The sequence below is a fragment of the Taeniopygia guttata genome, chromosome 4 (genome assembly GCF_048771995.1).
Source record: "Taeniopygia guttata chromosome 4, bTaeGut7.mat, whole genome shotgun sequence".
In the NCBI taxonomy this organism is placed as follows: Eukaryota; Metazoa; Chordata; class Aves; order Passeriformes; family Estrildidae; genus Taeniopygia; species Taeniopygia guttata.
Window position 1 is genome coordinate 66,882,937 of NC_133028.1, and position 15,168 is coordinate 66,898,104.

Here is a 15,168-nt window from a genome sequence, read left to right on the forward strand (position 1 = left end):
CAGTGATTTTTGTTAAGGATGATGTGTATCTTAATCTTGTCCTGAAACTTAGTTCATTCTGGAGCCAGGAGTGCAAACCTTTATCCGGGACATGTGTCTAAGTGCTGTGCATCAGGTATAGCCTTACTGGGCAGCCAATGTGAGGAAATGAGTAATGTGACCATAAGCACAGTCCATTTAGCCTAAAAATGTATCTAATAAAATAAGACTTATGTAGGTTTAAAATATACATATATTTTGCAACATTCTGAATTTAAAGCAAGCTTTCCAAAACCATGAGTTATTTTCAGAACTATCTACTCATCCTTTCTCAGTTTGCCAGCAGCTTTTAAACAGCAGAACAAGAAATATTGCCACTGGCAGTGGAAATATCCTTCCCTGCCATATCAGGCAACTTGCTCATAGAGACAGAGTAGTTTCTTTCACTGAGACGTCACCTCTGGAAGAGCCTATTCAGTTGGATATCCTGTCTGATTCCTGAAGCCTCATTTGAGGTGCTGCTGCCCCTCAAGGTTTGAAGCTGGTTCCTGGAATGTTATTCACATGTGTGTCCTCAGTGGTAGGCTTGGGTCTTTGGTGGCTGGCCTTGTGTTCCGCTGTGATGAAATATGTTGCCCAAAATAGCAAGGCTTACCAGGCAAGGGACTTCTGTAGATCAGTTGTTCATCCTCATTATTGTTTACTGTTTTAGTTATGTCAACTGCAAACTTTAGCAGCATTGATTTTTTTGTTTTCTTTTAAACTGGTGATTAAACATCAATAGCAAAGGACATGTCCTTTGACTACGGCTATGCCCTTACTGAATAATGATTACTCAGATTAATGTTACCTTCTCAGACCCAACAACTAGCCAGCTTTTAAAGCAGTAATTTTTACTACAGTAGCAAACTGTGCCCTTTGATGTCTTGTTGTTATCAGTAATGCAGAAATATGTTTAATAAATTTCTATTAAATAAACTTTTTAAAGTAATAATTAGCTTAAATCTAAGGATTAGTACCCTTACTGTATAGAACTAACTAACTATGAATTAGTAGAGTGGCATTGTTTAAATGTGCCTTGTGTTGAGGTTTTTTTAATTGTTCTGTTATATTGCCAGAGATATGAAATCGTGAAGAAGCAGAGAAAATAGGTGTCAGTATGCAAGAAGGTGGGGCTGGAGAGACACTGCTGCTTCTTCTGATGTTCGTACTAATATTAAAGCAGTAAGTGGTTGATGCACTCCTTTCACAAGTAATATTTTCTCTAAAAGAAACAACTTACACTTTAACTTTGACACCCTGAATACAGTTCTGATGTTTCTAAATGTATTTTTTTAATATACAGTCAGATACCTTAACTTTGAGAGCAAGTAAAATTAAGTTAAGAATCCAAGTTAAATGGGTTATGTGTCAGAAATAACAATAAAGTCAAACTGACTTGAATAGGCCTCATCCTGGCTGTAAAAGTGGTGGGGATTCAAAGTGATTGAAAAGACAGAAGTGATGAAGTGATCAAAATCTTAGTCATTAGAGAAAGTAGTATTCTGCTTGCTAAAAAAGTGACAGATAGTACTACACATGAAAGTACACAAACTATAGTGGAACTCAGCTTTGCCACTTAACTAATTAGTATTACAAGAATTAAAGGCCTGTCTTGTTAATTGCTGCAATAAATTTGTCTGGCTAGCATGTTTTTCTTAAATATGTTTTGAGGCCAGCATAAATAAAGCAACATATTCACTACTTAGTTTAATTTTATCACACATTAGGTCATACTTTCCAGAAGTTATTTTTCCTCATTAATTCATTGGCTAAGTGTTAATCATGAAGTTCAGGATGAAGGATCAAAGATCAGTGTTTCCTGTACATAGTATTAAAAAAAAATCCCAAAACCCACCAAAAAAGGCACTTCATCTCTTCTGTTATAAACCCTACAGCAAGGGCAGTGGCTGGCAAATGTATTTTAGAATATTTGAAAGTTATCTGTCACTCTAATAAAATGAGCAATGCTTTGCTATGAGAAAGAAGCAGAAGCACTCAGAGTGACAAATGTTAGTGTATTAGTAGTTTGATTTGTATGAAGCTAGGGAATTAAAATGAAGTTACAAATCAAATTAATTCAGCCACAGTTTATAAATAAGGCTCTAGGGCCTTGTTTGGCAATGGTCATGCATGCAGGAGTCCTTTAGACAGAAAAGCAGCCTTCACTTAGTGAGCTTTTGGGGGTTAGATATGAAGGACTGTACAGTAAGTTAAGCCTACCTCCTAATGTGCTTGGGTTTTTTAGGGATCTCCGTAGATCCTTTAAATAGCTCAGAGACTCCAGCCTGGTAAACAGGGCTATTGCCAAATCAGAGGGGGTGATGAAGGGACAAGCTCACATCCCCTTGTTTTCTCCATGGTTTCTGGAGGGGCTTTAAGTCAGGTTTACAATGAGAACATCCAAATGGATTTCTACCTTAACTCTCTTCCCCATCCCCAAGCACTGCCATCACGAGTTATAATGTGGTCTGTATAAATAATGAGTCTTAAGGAAAAAAGTGCCCATAAATGAGGAAAACTGGAAGAATTTTTTGTTCTTAATTTTCTGTTTTACTATGTATATAAAGAGAATGTAGCTGTCAGTAGACAGCCATGTGCAGACAGGAAAGAGTGATCGGATCTTCAGGAAGGGAATTGGAGCCACTTGTAGATTTTACTGAGTAATGGTAGCAGAGGAGTTCCTTGACAGGTTTTAAAAGTCAAATTATTAGGAAATAGTCTTGCCTAGAATTCTTGATTTACATCCACATAAATTCATTGGGAATACCAGGTTCAGGTCTAAACTGAAGGGATTTTTTGTAGGACAGGGCTCAAGCTTATGGACTGCATTTTGAGCAAAATGGGTTAAATGCTAGTGAGGTAACAGTGTCACTGATGGAGCTGGAGTGGGATAATTTACCTGGGTGTATGTATTCTGTATACAAACTCCACAATGGCTGCATGCATTTTACTCTTATAAAGGGCCTCTTTAGAGCTGGCATACCAACTTTTAGTCTCCTTTCATTAGCCGTGCCTGTACTTGAGCTTGAGTCTGCTGTGTGATGTGGCTCGAGCTGTTTGCATCTGTGGTGCCTGGAGGTGAATTTGCATCAAGCTGATTCCAGTTCTCATCCTCTCTGGACTGAATTTCTCTACCAGATAAGCTACTTTCTTTCAGAATCAGTCAGGGTAAAAGCCACAAAGTAAAAGCTTTAGACAGGGCAAGTTGCCTGGGATTGTGAGATCCAACTGCTCCCTAGCTCTTCAGAATGTATGGGAGTGCAATGAGAAGCCTTGCCCCAGAGCTAAAGCTCAAGTGCTGTGACTTTAGCTACTCTAAATATAGATAATATTATTAGAGACAGTATGAGTATAAACTACGTTTCTGTATTTTACCTTGAAGTGTCTGTGTCCCCTCTTTTGGGGATTATATGCAGGATTTACACAGTAAAACTGGTGAGACAATGCAAATGCCTGTTAATTAACTGGGTTAAACAAAGATGCTTCTAAGTTATCTCCCAAACGGTTTTCCTGAGAGGAAGCTTTAAATAATGAAGTATCTTTGGCTTGTAAGTTAAGCACAGAATATTTCCTCTCACCAAATTCTTCCCAGTAGCAGGATAATGATATTGGGAATTGGGCAGTTCAGCCCACCCTTTTCTCCTTCTGGTCTTAAAGGAAACCTCCTAGAGACATCCACTTTCATGTCTGTCTGTAAAGGTAATTATCTTCCTAAACGGGTTATGAGACAAAATAACATTGAAGACATCAAAGGAGAAAATAGTTAATATGTCCAGACATAGTTTTATTACTAAATGTTCAAAAAGCCTTTCCAGAAGGGGAGGTAGGATAGCACTCTTTGAATGCACAGGAGTGCTGCCATTGATTATCACTAAGATCATCATGGGAGAAATTGAACGCTTGGATAGTATTATAGTAGTTTATGGCAACACAGGAGATCTAGGATGCCAAGCCACATAAAACAAAGGTACTATTTAACTTTAAAATCAATGAATCCCATTGCAAAGGTGCTGCCTTTACTTAGCAACTCACTGGTAAAGCAGACCTTTAATCATGGTTTGCTCATGTAAAAGTTCATGGGACATTCTGCAGAGGAGATATGGTACCAGGTAGTTATTGGTTTACTTTTTGATAAACTCTGTCTCCATTTCTTCTGCTGCGCTGTACATGTGGAATCATACTTCTTGATTCTGGATCAGTTCGGTGACTGTTGTCTCCTCCTTCCCACAGTGTCAGAAGTACTTACATAAAGGTTCAGATCTTCACACTGTCTATTTGACAGATGCAGTTTCATAGAACTTCTTGCACATTCTGTCGTGGGAGGGTTACAGAACCTGTTTGGCCATTTATATATTGACAGAACACTTGTGCCATTTAGACCCAGACAGCACACTGATCTCAGTGAAAAGAAAAGCCTGCTCAGTTTCCCAAAAGCCTTGCCTAATGTACTGGTGTATCATCTTACTGGTGGTTGCCTTTTTCTGGCAGGAATCCAAAGTTAGCAGCTGAAGAAGAGATGAGATAATGACCTCTGAAATATTGATGTGGTATGCTGGCGACGCAGCAGATTTCCCAACAGTGAGCTTGGGTGTATGGCACTTAAATTCTGCTGTCCATTTTGTACAGCAGATCCAGTGCATAGCCTTTCTTGGAGTGTACCATGGTATACTTGTAGTTGATGTGTCAAAAGCAAAATGTTGTGCTGCTTTACCTTTTTACAGTGAACTTTTGATATGGTGGAACATGTGACAAGGAGAGGGATGATGCCATTGCTTTGGTAGATGTGTAGATAGTATGGTAGATGTGCATTGTCTGCTCTATTTCCATTCCCCTTTTCTTCTTGCACTGCTTGAGCAGTGACTGGCTGTATGCTTCCTGCCTTATTTCTAAGTCCTAACCAACTCTGATCTCTCTGTGAACACTGTAGCTATGTTTTCATTTCTTCCTTCCCACTGCTCCCCATGCAGAGAGATAATTGCATTGTCAGTACTTCTTTGGGACTGAGAAAATAAAGAAACTTTACTGAGTGCTTTGGTACAAAAGAATAAAAAGTCTTAAACTGCAGTATACCTTATGTCCTGGAGACCAGATTTTCTATAATGATAAGGTCAAGGGAGAATTAACGGGGATCTCAAATATCTTCATTATCTGCTGCTGAACTGTTGGAGGCAATATGTGCTACAATAGACATGACAGATAGATAGATAGATAGATAGATAGATAGATAGATAGATAGATAGATAGTTCTTGTGATAAGTATATCCACTGCCTAACCTGGGGCAGAACTCTTGTCACTGAGGAGTAGAGGAACTGCAATATGCAGAAAAAGAAAAAGAAAAAGAAAAAGAAAAAGAAAAAGAAAAAGAAAAAGAAAAAGAAAAAGAAAAAGAAAAAGAAAAAGAAAAAGAAGAAACTAGTTTGCTGGAGGTCTTTGTACTTTCCCCTGTTTAGTCCAAAGCATGTTTGTGTAATTTGATGCTTTGACTTGTGACTTGCCTTTCAGATTAAGCAACGTTTTGCAGGCGGACACAAGGGGCATGAAGGTTTTTTGGGGAGGTAGCAGTAGGGGGGATGACTGGCTTCTTAGTGACACACAGGCTATAAATCCATCTTGCTGGCAGGCAAATGAGCCACTCAGTTTACTGGTGTACACTTCATCAAATCCACCCATTCCTAGCTTCATATCCTGTATCAATTACTCTGTTCTGTGTGGCTCCCTGTCTCATTTTCACTCCATTGGTCACCTGCCCAAATTCTCTTGATGCAAGGGGGATGGGAACAGGCAGAGCAGGAAAGACAGGAGGATTGTCATTACAAATCTGGATTTGAGACAACATATTTAATCCTTAAACCAAAACTGCTCCAGTGACAGTTAAATGTTCAGTCTCCCCAGTCTATTCCCCAAAATGGTATTGTTTATTACAATCCCTTAACATTATGTCATGAGCTTGCAAATACATGAGCATGCCATATGATCATCCTCCCGAAAGGAATAGCAAAGGCAGCAAGAAGGAACAAATGCCATCTTACAGGTTTCTGTTTCAGCAAGGGCTTGTAGCTATCACTGTCAGTGATGTCAAGGTTATCCTCAAATGTGTGCCCAGTGATGTATTTCTTGCTACTTGCCTCACTGCTGAGGCAGCAATTCAGTCAACACCATGCAGAGGTAACTGGAAGCTTTGCCTCACTCCCAGTGGAGAAAGCAGTGCCCTGTGTTTACTGTGGGAGCTTTCTGTGTGTACAAAGCTCAGCACAACTGGGCCAGATCTCAGATTACGGGGGGTAGGGGGGCTTTGGTGGCTGTACTAGCACAAATGAGAGACATTGTTAAAAGAAACTAAATAACGTGAGCATATGGTAAAGGCAGTATCTAGATAATATACATTAAACAATTATTGTGTTATGCACAAGCAAAGTGCTCAATGCCAAATAATCTTCACAGGAAAGCACAGTCTTCCACGTCATTTGAGAAGTATGAATCAAATAGTGGCCTAAACTTAGCTGAGAGGTCCATACAGGGGCTGTGTTCCAGCTCCCAGTGCTTGTGGTCATCTTTACCTGGACTGTTCAACTAAATCAGAATTAGTCTAAAGAAAAATGGTCCTCTGTGAAAGCTGCTAGATTTATTTACCAGGGCTTCACATGAAACTCCACCATGTTGCTATCTCTTGAACTGTATCTATTCCTTCCACTCCTCAAAATAAGTCAGCTGGACTCAGGCTTCCCTACTTCCTAGGAAAGTTCTTACTGACAAATTTCAAAACTGCCTGTTTCACTGAATTTTCACTCTTCCTTGACATTTCTCTAATTACTCAATTCTTCATATCTGAGACAGGTAGTGTGCAAATTTATATTGACAAGTAGCTTTAGCCATGAGGTAGAGTTTCAGACAAGCCTCCCAAGACTCACAATTTAAAGAAACAGTCAAAGAAAACATGCAGAATAAATTATCAATCTTTTAATTCCTTAGTATTCCTCATGCTTACGGTGTAATGTTTTGAAATAACCTTTTAAAACTGAGACAGTCTCAGGCCAACCCACCTTGGTGTTTAGGAGGAAAAGCTCTGCCAAAGCTGGTGACTATTCTGTGAGTGCCAACACGTAGGTTCATGTGAAGGCCTTCCAGTGTTGTCTGGCTGCTGTCCTGGACAGCTCCTGTTTTGTGACTCATCAGGAAATTTGGATGTTCATCAGCCTCACATCTCCCTGATGACTCAGATAAAGCTGGGCAGGAAAGCAGCAATGATGGTTCTGAGAGTGGATGGACAACAAGGATATCCTAGCCTGGTAGAGGCCAGAAACCTGGGGAGGTCAGTGATCTATTTCTCCTCCCAGAAGAAGAGATAAGGTTTCTTTGCTTGTGCTGGAAGCCCTAATGATGCGGAAAATGGAGGCTGAAGACTCCTGGGAGATGCTTTCAAAACCTCCAGGAAATTAGGAGATGTGGGCTTTCTCACCTGCCTGGGCAACAACAATGGGCAAGATTTTTAACCTGTACTTTCAACTAAAAAATTAAAGCCTATAATCTGCCACGAAGATTTCCTTATCTGAGTCTCAACTTTTAGCAAATATTTCCAGAATTTGCCTAGTTTTAAATTTATCAGTTTTATCAAGCTCTAAAATGGCCATAGACAGATTGATGCAAACTGTCACAAAAATTCATCTTTCTTTTTCAGTGGCTAAATCTGAGGTGGCTTTAACCAAAGATAATTATAAACAGGAATAAATATTTCTATTGAAAAGATCATTTTGTCACCCCCTTAATCCTTTCTTGTGAAGGCAGCTCTTGAACACATGACAATAGTGCAGGTTTTATGAAATTGACATGGAGAATAGTATTCATGATCTGTCTTTCAGCTTTTAAATAAAATCCTGTGTAAGTCAGTTGTGGGACCAACCAGACTAAAAACAAAATATCTTACGAGTAGAGCATGAGACTTGCCCTGGAACTGAAGGCTGAATGAAGAATTAATCTCTCCCAGGGTAGGCTAGAATCATATCCCATTCTCCTCTTCAGATTTTAAGATCAGTACTCACTCACATTTAATAATTTGGAAATATCAGCGTTTTCAAATTAATGTAATATATGCTTCCAGGGAAATATTACAGTGGTAGAAGAACTATTTTGGCATGGCAAATGGATAGTAGTAGTCAGAACACTGAGAAAATGCTGTTTTACTCCAACAGTAAATGTGGAAGCTGAGCCAGACTTCTGGCTCTCATGTCCAGTTGTGGCTGTTGTCCTTGCACGTTTGTGTCTGAGGCCAGTCTAACACAGCGGTGCTGAGCTCTGTTTAATGCTCCTGGACTTAGTGCTCCCAGGAATTAGGCCTCCTATTCTTACAGTCTCCAATTCCAGTATGCTGGCAGACTTGGCTTGTTTAGTCCCTGACTTTAGTAAGAGCAAGTTGTCAACATCTTCAAAGGCTGGATGAAGAGGATTTGTATTCCCCCTGCCCTTCCTTTCTGTATAGTTCCAAGAGGAATATCTGCCTGAGAACTGGAAAAAACTGCTACCCTGATGTGTGAGATTTCTGTTTGTTTGTTTTTGTCTGTCCTGTTGTCCTCAGTGCAAGTGTTGGGCTTAACTCAGGATATCGTGCCCAGTCAGGCAGTCTGGGAAAAGTTGGCAGCTATGTCTGGGGACAGGGGTGGAGGGAAAGAAAGAGTGTTATTTTTGCAGAGCTGTAAATCCAGCACCTTTTGCCAGTGCTGCATCTTTTTTTATTACTTGTTTCTAAGAAGGTGTTGCTGCAACAGCACCGGCTGCAAAAATCTTGTTTGCTCAAAGTTCATGACAGGACAGGTCATGCATTTTGAACATTTGTGGGACACTCGTAAAGGAAATACAGAGCGCGCTTTCCAAAAGCTTCGGCTTGAAATGCAACAGTTTCCTTGCTGCCTGGAGCTTCAATGTCAAAGAGATTTCTATTTTTAGAGAGAGATTCTACTCAAAGAACTATATAAGGCTGTGCTGGGGAGACCATTACTTTTTTATTATAGATGAGAGTATTTGTCACTCAGCTGGGAAGAATAATTCTGTATAAAAGTGAAAAACACAAGGATACTCTCATCTGGTTGTCTTTTGTGGGTGAGAAAGAACTGAGATGAAAACTGAAGACTCAATATTTGTTTTTCAGTATTCTGATTTCTCTCAAGTTCTTGAAACAAGTGCTTTAGCCATTAAATATGTCAGACAAGGCTCTTGATCTGAAGTGATGATGCAAGAGAGAAGAGATAGCTTCCAAGTGGAGTTTGATGCCAAAAGACAACTTACTATGCTAACATGTGACAACATAAGGGAAAACACCACAAATAATCATTGTTTTATTCATTGGAAAACTAAATAAAGCGTGATGTTACAGATTCAGCCTTTACAGGTATATATTTATTATTTATCCTGGGTACAAAGGACACCTAAACTGAATGGGTGCAGCAGCAAAGCCATCAGGTCAGGTGGGCTCAGCAGTCGCAGTTAATGGCAGGAAAATGGAAGAACATCTGAAGGTCTAGCTTTGCTGGGGAGCCTTCTTCTGAAGCATGTTTTTTAGTCACATAGAATCACCCAGGAAACACCTAACTCTGTAACCCTTAATATCTGGGTTTGTATTAATAGAGAGGGAAAAGATCTGTACAGAATTGGATAAACTCGTGTTCTCAGTTAATGTTCTCACTGTGATTTCTCTCACAGTTTGGAGAGGAGCTGTTGGACTTCTGGTCTGGCTGGACTTTCAGAGGCAGCCCAGGTGACACTGCTTTTAGCAGTTATTGCCAATGTCAGCACAGCAGCTGAAGCCAATCTGGTTTTGCTTGAGTAAGGACTAAATGAGGTAACAGAACTAAATTAAGGACACTGGGTCCACTTCTGTAGTCCAACACAGCTCCTGTGATGAATTCTGAATTAGGGATGGGACTGAAATGATACTGGTCTTAACTTGCCCAGGGTTTCTACTTCTGTTTTTATATTGTCTGGCTAGCTGTGACATAACCTCTTTGGCTTCAGGTGAATAAAATGGGGAACAGCTACACTGAATGAGGGGTGAATGAAAAACCAGCAGCTGGAATTAATGTGTGCATTCCCGTAACATAGGAAAGACAATGATCTCAGGTTGTGCAAAGGGAAATACAGGGCAGACAGACTGGTGGCAAAGCTGGAGCATAGGCAGCTTGAACGAGGGGCATTCGTTCATCCATTCAGCACACTGAGCCAGGAATAGCGGGAGAAACAACATCTCTACTTTGACTTTTTTTTTTAATTCAAACGAAATAAAATTACGAGCATTTAGAAACATGCGACATACTGATCCTGGCTAATTATTACGGGTGTGAGAAGCAGTTCAGGTATGTCGGGGCCCAGGGGTACCTTTGCGGAGTTACTGGCGAGATCAGCTTTAATTGCTGACGGCGGGGCGAGCACAGGCCCGGCCGTGCTGCGCCTGCGCGGCGGGCCGGGCCCCGCTTCCCGCGGTCTCGCAGCGCCCCCTGGCGGCCAGCGCTCAGCGCCGACCCGCCCTCAGGGAAGGGCCGGGACTGCCAGGCGTCGTTCCTGAAAAACCTGAGGGACGTGGCCGTAACTCCGCTATATTGTCCTGCTAAAGCATTTATACGTTGTCCAGGAGGGGTCACCCTGCAGGAGTCGGAGGTGTCTGGTCCCTCTGAGGTGCCTCTGTCCCTCCCTGAGGCGCCCAGAGATGGGTCCGTGGCCCCCCGCTCCTCGCTCCATCCCCTGGCAGCTGTCTCCGGGCAGGAATCCCGGGCTGCCTTTCCACAGTTCCTGGACAGTTTCCTTCTGGGATTAAACAAATCCCCACACTGTTTCCCGAACAAGCAACTGGCTGAAGGTTTGGTAATTAATTCTGATTTTTGCTTGCTGTGCTTTCAGATGGTAATGAACTTTTTTCTTCTCGCTTTTAGTAACAGACGCCGATATTTTCTGGTATTGACAAGCCATTTCTTAAAATGTTGTACATCTGGTCAGTCATTGTCTTAATGTATTCTGAATTATTCAGTGTGGTTTCCACTGCCATCTTCATGCTTCACGTCAAAGATACTGTTCTTCACTTGGATTTGTTTTTGTTTTCTTAGCTACTGTCCATAGAGAGATCAGAACTGATAATTCCCAAATAACTAAAAGCTTCCATTTGATCAACACTACCTTTTCCATTATGACGTAAATGTGATGCATAGTGTTTCAATTTGTAACATGTAAATGCAAATATGTTAATATACAAATGCCTATTCCAAGATGTTAATAATGGACTATAAGCTCCAAGGCACTTTTGGACCTGAGAAAAAGAAGTACTAACTGAGGCAAAATCTTTTTTTTTTTTTTTGTTTGATTACAGCAAGGTATATAACCCTCCATCACCTGAGCTTCTCCCACTACATTGGTTGGATATGTCAAGGAAAAACTTGAAAGTCCTGAAAACCAGGGAGACACAACATCACACCTGAAATTTTAATTATCACTGATAGATCATCTCAAATGGTTAGTACAAGGATACATATTTGATCATTTAAATGGTTTTATGTTTCTATTTCAGTTGCAAAATCTTTTTAAAATAGTAACTTCAAAATTTTGGTATCAGTATAAACTCAATCTGCAATTTTTTCTTAAGCTTTGTTCCAGTGTCTGTCTCTCATACCTGTCTAGATAAGCACACTTCTGTTTTCTGGGCTCAGTAATCTCAAGTCATATAAGACAGTAACATATTCTGCATGTTAAAAAGCCTCTGAAGGATATAGTGAGCACAAGCACTTCTTTAACACAAAAGCAGCAGCATTTTCTTACTGAAATGCTGCTGTAGGAGACAAATAGGATTAAGCAATACCATTGTGTTGTCAACAAACACCATCAGTCTAAGTCATGATTGTACAATTATTTCCTCAGGCCTCCTCTTATTAGCTGAAGGTTAACTCAGCAGCACAAAATGTACAATGTTACAAAAATCAGCTGCACTGTGCGTGTGTTAGTGTGAGCCTGAATTTAATTAAGGATAAAGATTTATTTGAGATGCCACCAATTTCCAAAATATTTGTAAACATCTTACTAGTCCTGGAGTCATTCTCTGTAGCTGTTTTGAAATATATTTGCTGTGATACTTGTTCTGAGCATCCAAGAAAGAAGTAAACAAACTGGGTAAAAGAAATGAGATTGAGGGGAAATGCTAAATGGTTATTTTTCTGTTGAGTACTTCTAAATATTGTCTGTTTGTACTTACCGTGTTTGTCATTAGAACTGAATATTTAAACATCACATGTAAAGAACACCAGGCAAATGTAGGATAAGGTATTTTTTGACTTTTACACCACTATCCTTGCTTTCTTGTGATACAGGAAAAAATATTATGAAAAATTTATGGAATTATCATAAAGCATACATATAAAAACATAACTTTGATGAATTTAACTGCTATCTCTAGCTTTAGAAAGTGCTGGATTCATATGAATGTTGATCACCACCAGAGGGCCCAAATTTCTCTTTGAACAAGTCAGATTATTTATTAAAAGTAGGGTGGTGGAATTTGGTCCGTTTTGATAATTACTGATTTTTTTGCTCCTGTTGCTAAGGTGCACACACACATGCTGTGCCCTTTGTACAATGCAATATAATGTAGCTTGACTTTAATGAGATAATAACCAAGACATCCACGGTAATTGGGTCTTATTTAGTGGAAAGCTTTGCCACCAGTGCAAAGTTTAATTGTGCTTGTCAGGTGAGACTGCTACTTTCTGATTAAAGGTTTCCCAAGTCAGCTGGTGTTACAGCTGAAGTTAATCTGGTCCCCGGCTGCTCTGTGCTTGTCTCAAACACCAGAGGGCAGTAAATCCCCGCCTAAGGAAAATGAAAAGTCCTGCTCCTAGAAGAATTATCATTTCTTTTCTATACAATCCCGCTTCCTAGTCATTTCCTATCACAAATGGCCACTGTAGGTCATACCCAAAGTAAATTACAATAAATCACATGCATAGTTATCAAGATGTCTTGTTGGTTTGTTTTGGGTTTTTTGTTTTATTTTTGTTTGGTTTTGTATTTCTGGGCTTTTTATTAGTTTTTTGGGGTTTTTTTGTTTGTTTGTTTTGGTTTGTTTCGTTTTGGTTTTGCTCTTTTTTTTTTTTTTTTTTTTTTTTTACTTAATAGACCCAATACAGGCACAATTCAATAAACTAAGATGGTTTTATAGCTAAGTGTAACTTGCAGACCAGAGCACTGTTTGCTAAGCTGCATATGTTGTTGTCTTGATATATTGTAAAAGGGAGCAGAGAACAAGGACAAGGGAAAAAGAAAAGAAGATAAGGTCAAAATTAGGACTTGGGGAAAGGAGAACTACAACCACAAAAAATATTAGCTGCAGCTACAGTAGTGGGTGGCTTTTTTATAATTTTCCATGTCTGAATATTTTTGACAGCAGTGAAATATGAACACTAAGATCTGTTCAGATAGGCTAAGGATATTTAAAAAACCACAAACCACCAAAACACAATCAATCAAAAAACCAGAAAGCTTGGAACTTTCCCTCATTAAAACTCTTTGCTCCCCAAAGCGAATGACTTTAAAATGCAGTTTTGCAAAGAGGAGTGATTTGATGTGAAATATTTGAGCAGCTTTATTAAAAAACATCATTTCTGATGGAGGTAAGCACATTCATATTGCACATTCAAAGTATTGCAAATTCTTCAGTACCATTTTCACATTTCTTAATCTATTTTTACAATCTCTTCAGATTAACAGTAAGAATCACAAGTTTGATCTAGCTGAGATAGGGACATTTTATCTTTTTTTTTTTTTTATCCTCACTAAGACCATTGTGATAGAGCATTTCTTGTGCTTCTCTGTCTTCTCACATGTTAGTTGATGTGAGAACATGAGGCTTTTCACCAAGTCCCTCTATGCAGGGAAGTATCCCCACAGGATTGAAAATTGGCTGCTATCATTAATGGCAGATCTCCTGTGAGTTTCTGTATTTCCTTAAACAAAGCATACCACACTTTATTGCCAGAAGATTCTATCTTTGATTGGAAAACTACTAATGTACTCTGAGACACCAGGGAAGGAGTTGCCTTATAAGCCTTTGATGTGAATTTATCATTATTGTCTGACTTTGCAGGGTTAGATCCTTTGGAAAATGTTGTTTGGTTTTTTGGTTTTTTTTTTAAGTAACATTCTACATCCAAACAGTGTTATAGACTTGTGTAAAGGATGCTCTTTTGTTACTCATTTTCATTAGTCCCTCACTGGAGCAAGAGTATACACATATAAATGACTAATGAGAGCCCACAAGGTGTGATTGTTGGCATTGTAAAAGAGCCACATTCATTTTGATTGGCAAGACAAAAAGTGGATTTTTATAATTCGTTAGAGTAACAAAAACTCTTTCACTTGAAAAATGGAATTTATAAGTGAGGAAGTGTCCTGTAGGCATCAGTTGAGCTACTGAGGTTCTGGGGGGTATTTAGTGTGACTCTAAACTGAATAAGGGAAGCCTGGGGCAAGAGGTAGGTGGTAGGATTTATGTTGTCTGTTGGGTTCTTTCCTTAGGAAAGGAGGGAAATGTGATCCTGGGCTATATTAATAAGATAGCTCAATCTGCAGAACATGGGAGGTAATTATTCATCTTTACTTGGTGCTGTGAGTACCCTGTCGAGTTCAGAAAGATGTGGGCAATTTGGAAAGGGTCCAAAGTAGATCAGTAACTATGCTCAAAGAGTTAGAAAGCATGACCTATGAGGAAGCTGGGGAGGAATTTACTGTATTCAGTCTTTCTTGTTTGGAAAAAAAAAAACCAAAACAAACACAAAAACAAGTATAGAGATGGGAGGGAGGACTTAACCTCTTCACAGCAGGAAACTATTATAAAGAAGGCAGGAAAATTTTTGGTTCTTTTTTGTAAGCTTAAAACACCAAGAAATCAACTTTGCAGTGAAGAAAATGTAAGCTTATATATTCAGTATTTTTGAGGACAATGAAGGATTTTGCTAGGTTATGAGCCCAGAAATTCCTTCACTGGAGGATTTTAGAAGAGTTTAAGCAAATTTCTGTCAGGAATTGTCTATTCTGGTTTAATCCTCTGGGCTAGGAACTGGTTTCAGTGGTTTTGAGTGAAGTTTTACTAGGTACAAGTTCTAATTTTTTGTGACTGAGGTTTT

At 39.4% G+C, this 15,168-nt stretch overlaps 1 protein-coding gene and 1 long non-coding RNA gene across 4 annotated transcripts in view; one reads left to right on the top strand and one right to left on the bottom strand.

Annotated features, from left to right (window-relative positions):
* The window catches only part of SYNPO2 (synaptopodin 2), a 76,817-nt gene that overhangs the window by 29,288 nt on the left and 32,361 nt on the right, over positions 1-15,168 (bottom strand). The window lies entirely within an intron of this gene.
* LOC140684010 (uncharacterized) overlaps positions 11,370-15,168 on the top strand; it is a 34,093-nt gene continuing 30,294 nt past the window's right edge. For both annotated transcript variants that reach the window (XR_012055807.1, XR_012055808.1), the window contains exon 1: positions 11,370-11,509. This is a non-coding gene — a long non-coding RNA (uncharacterized lncRNA). The remainder of the gene's footprint in view (positions 11,510-15,168) is intronic.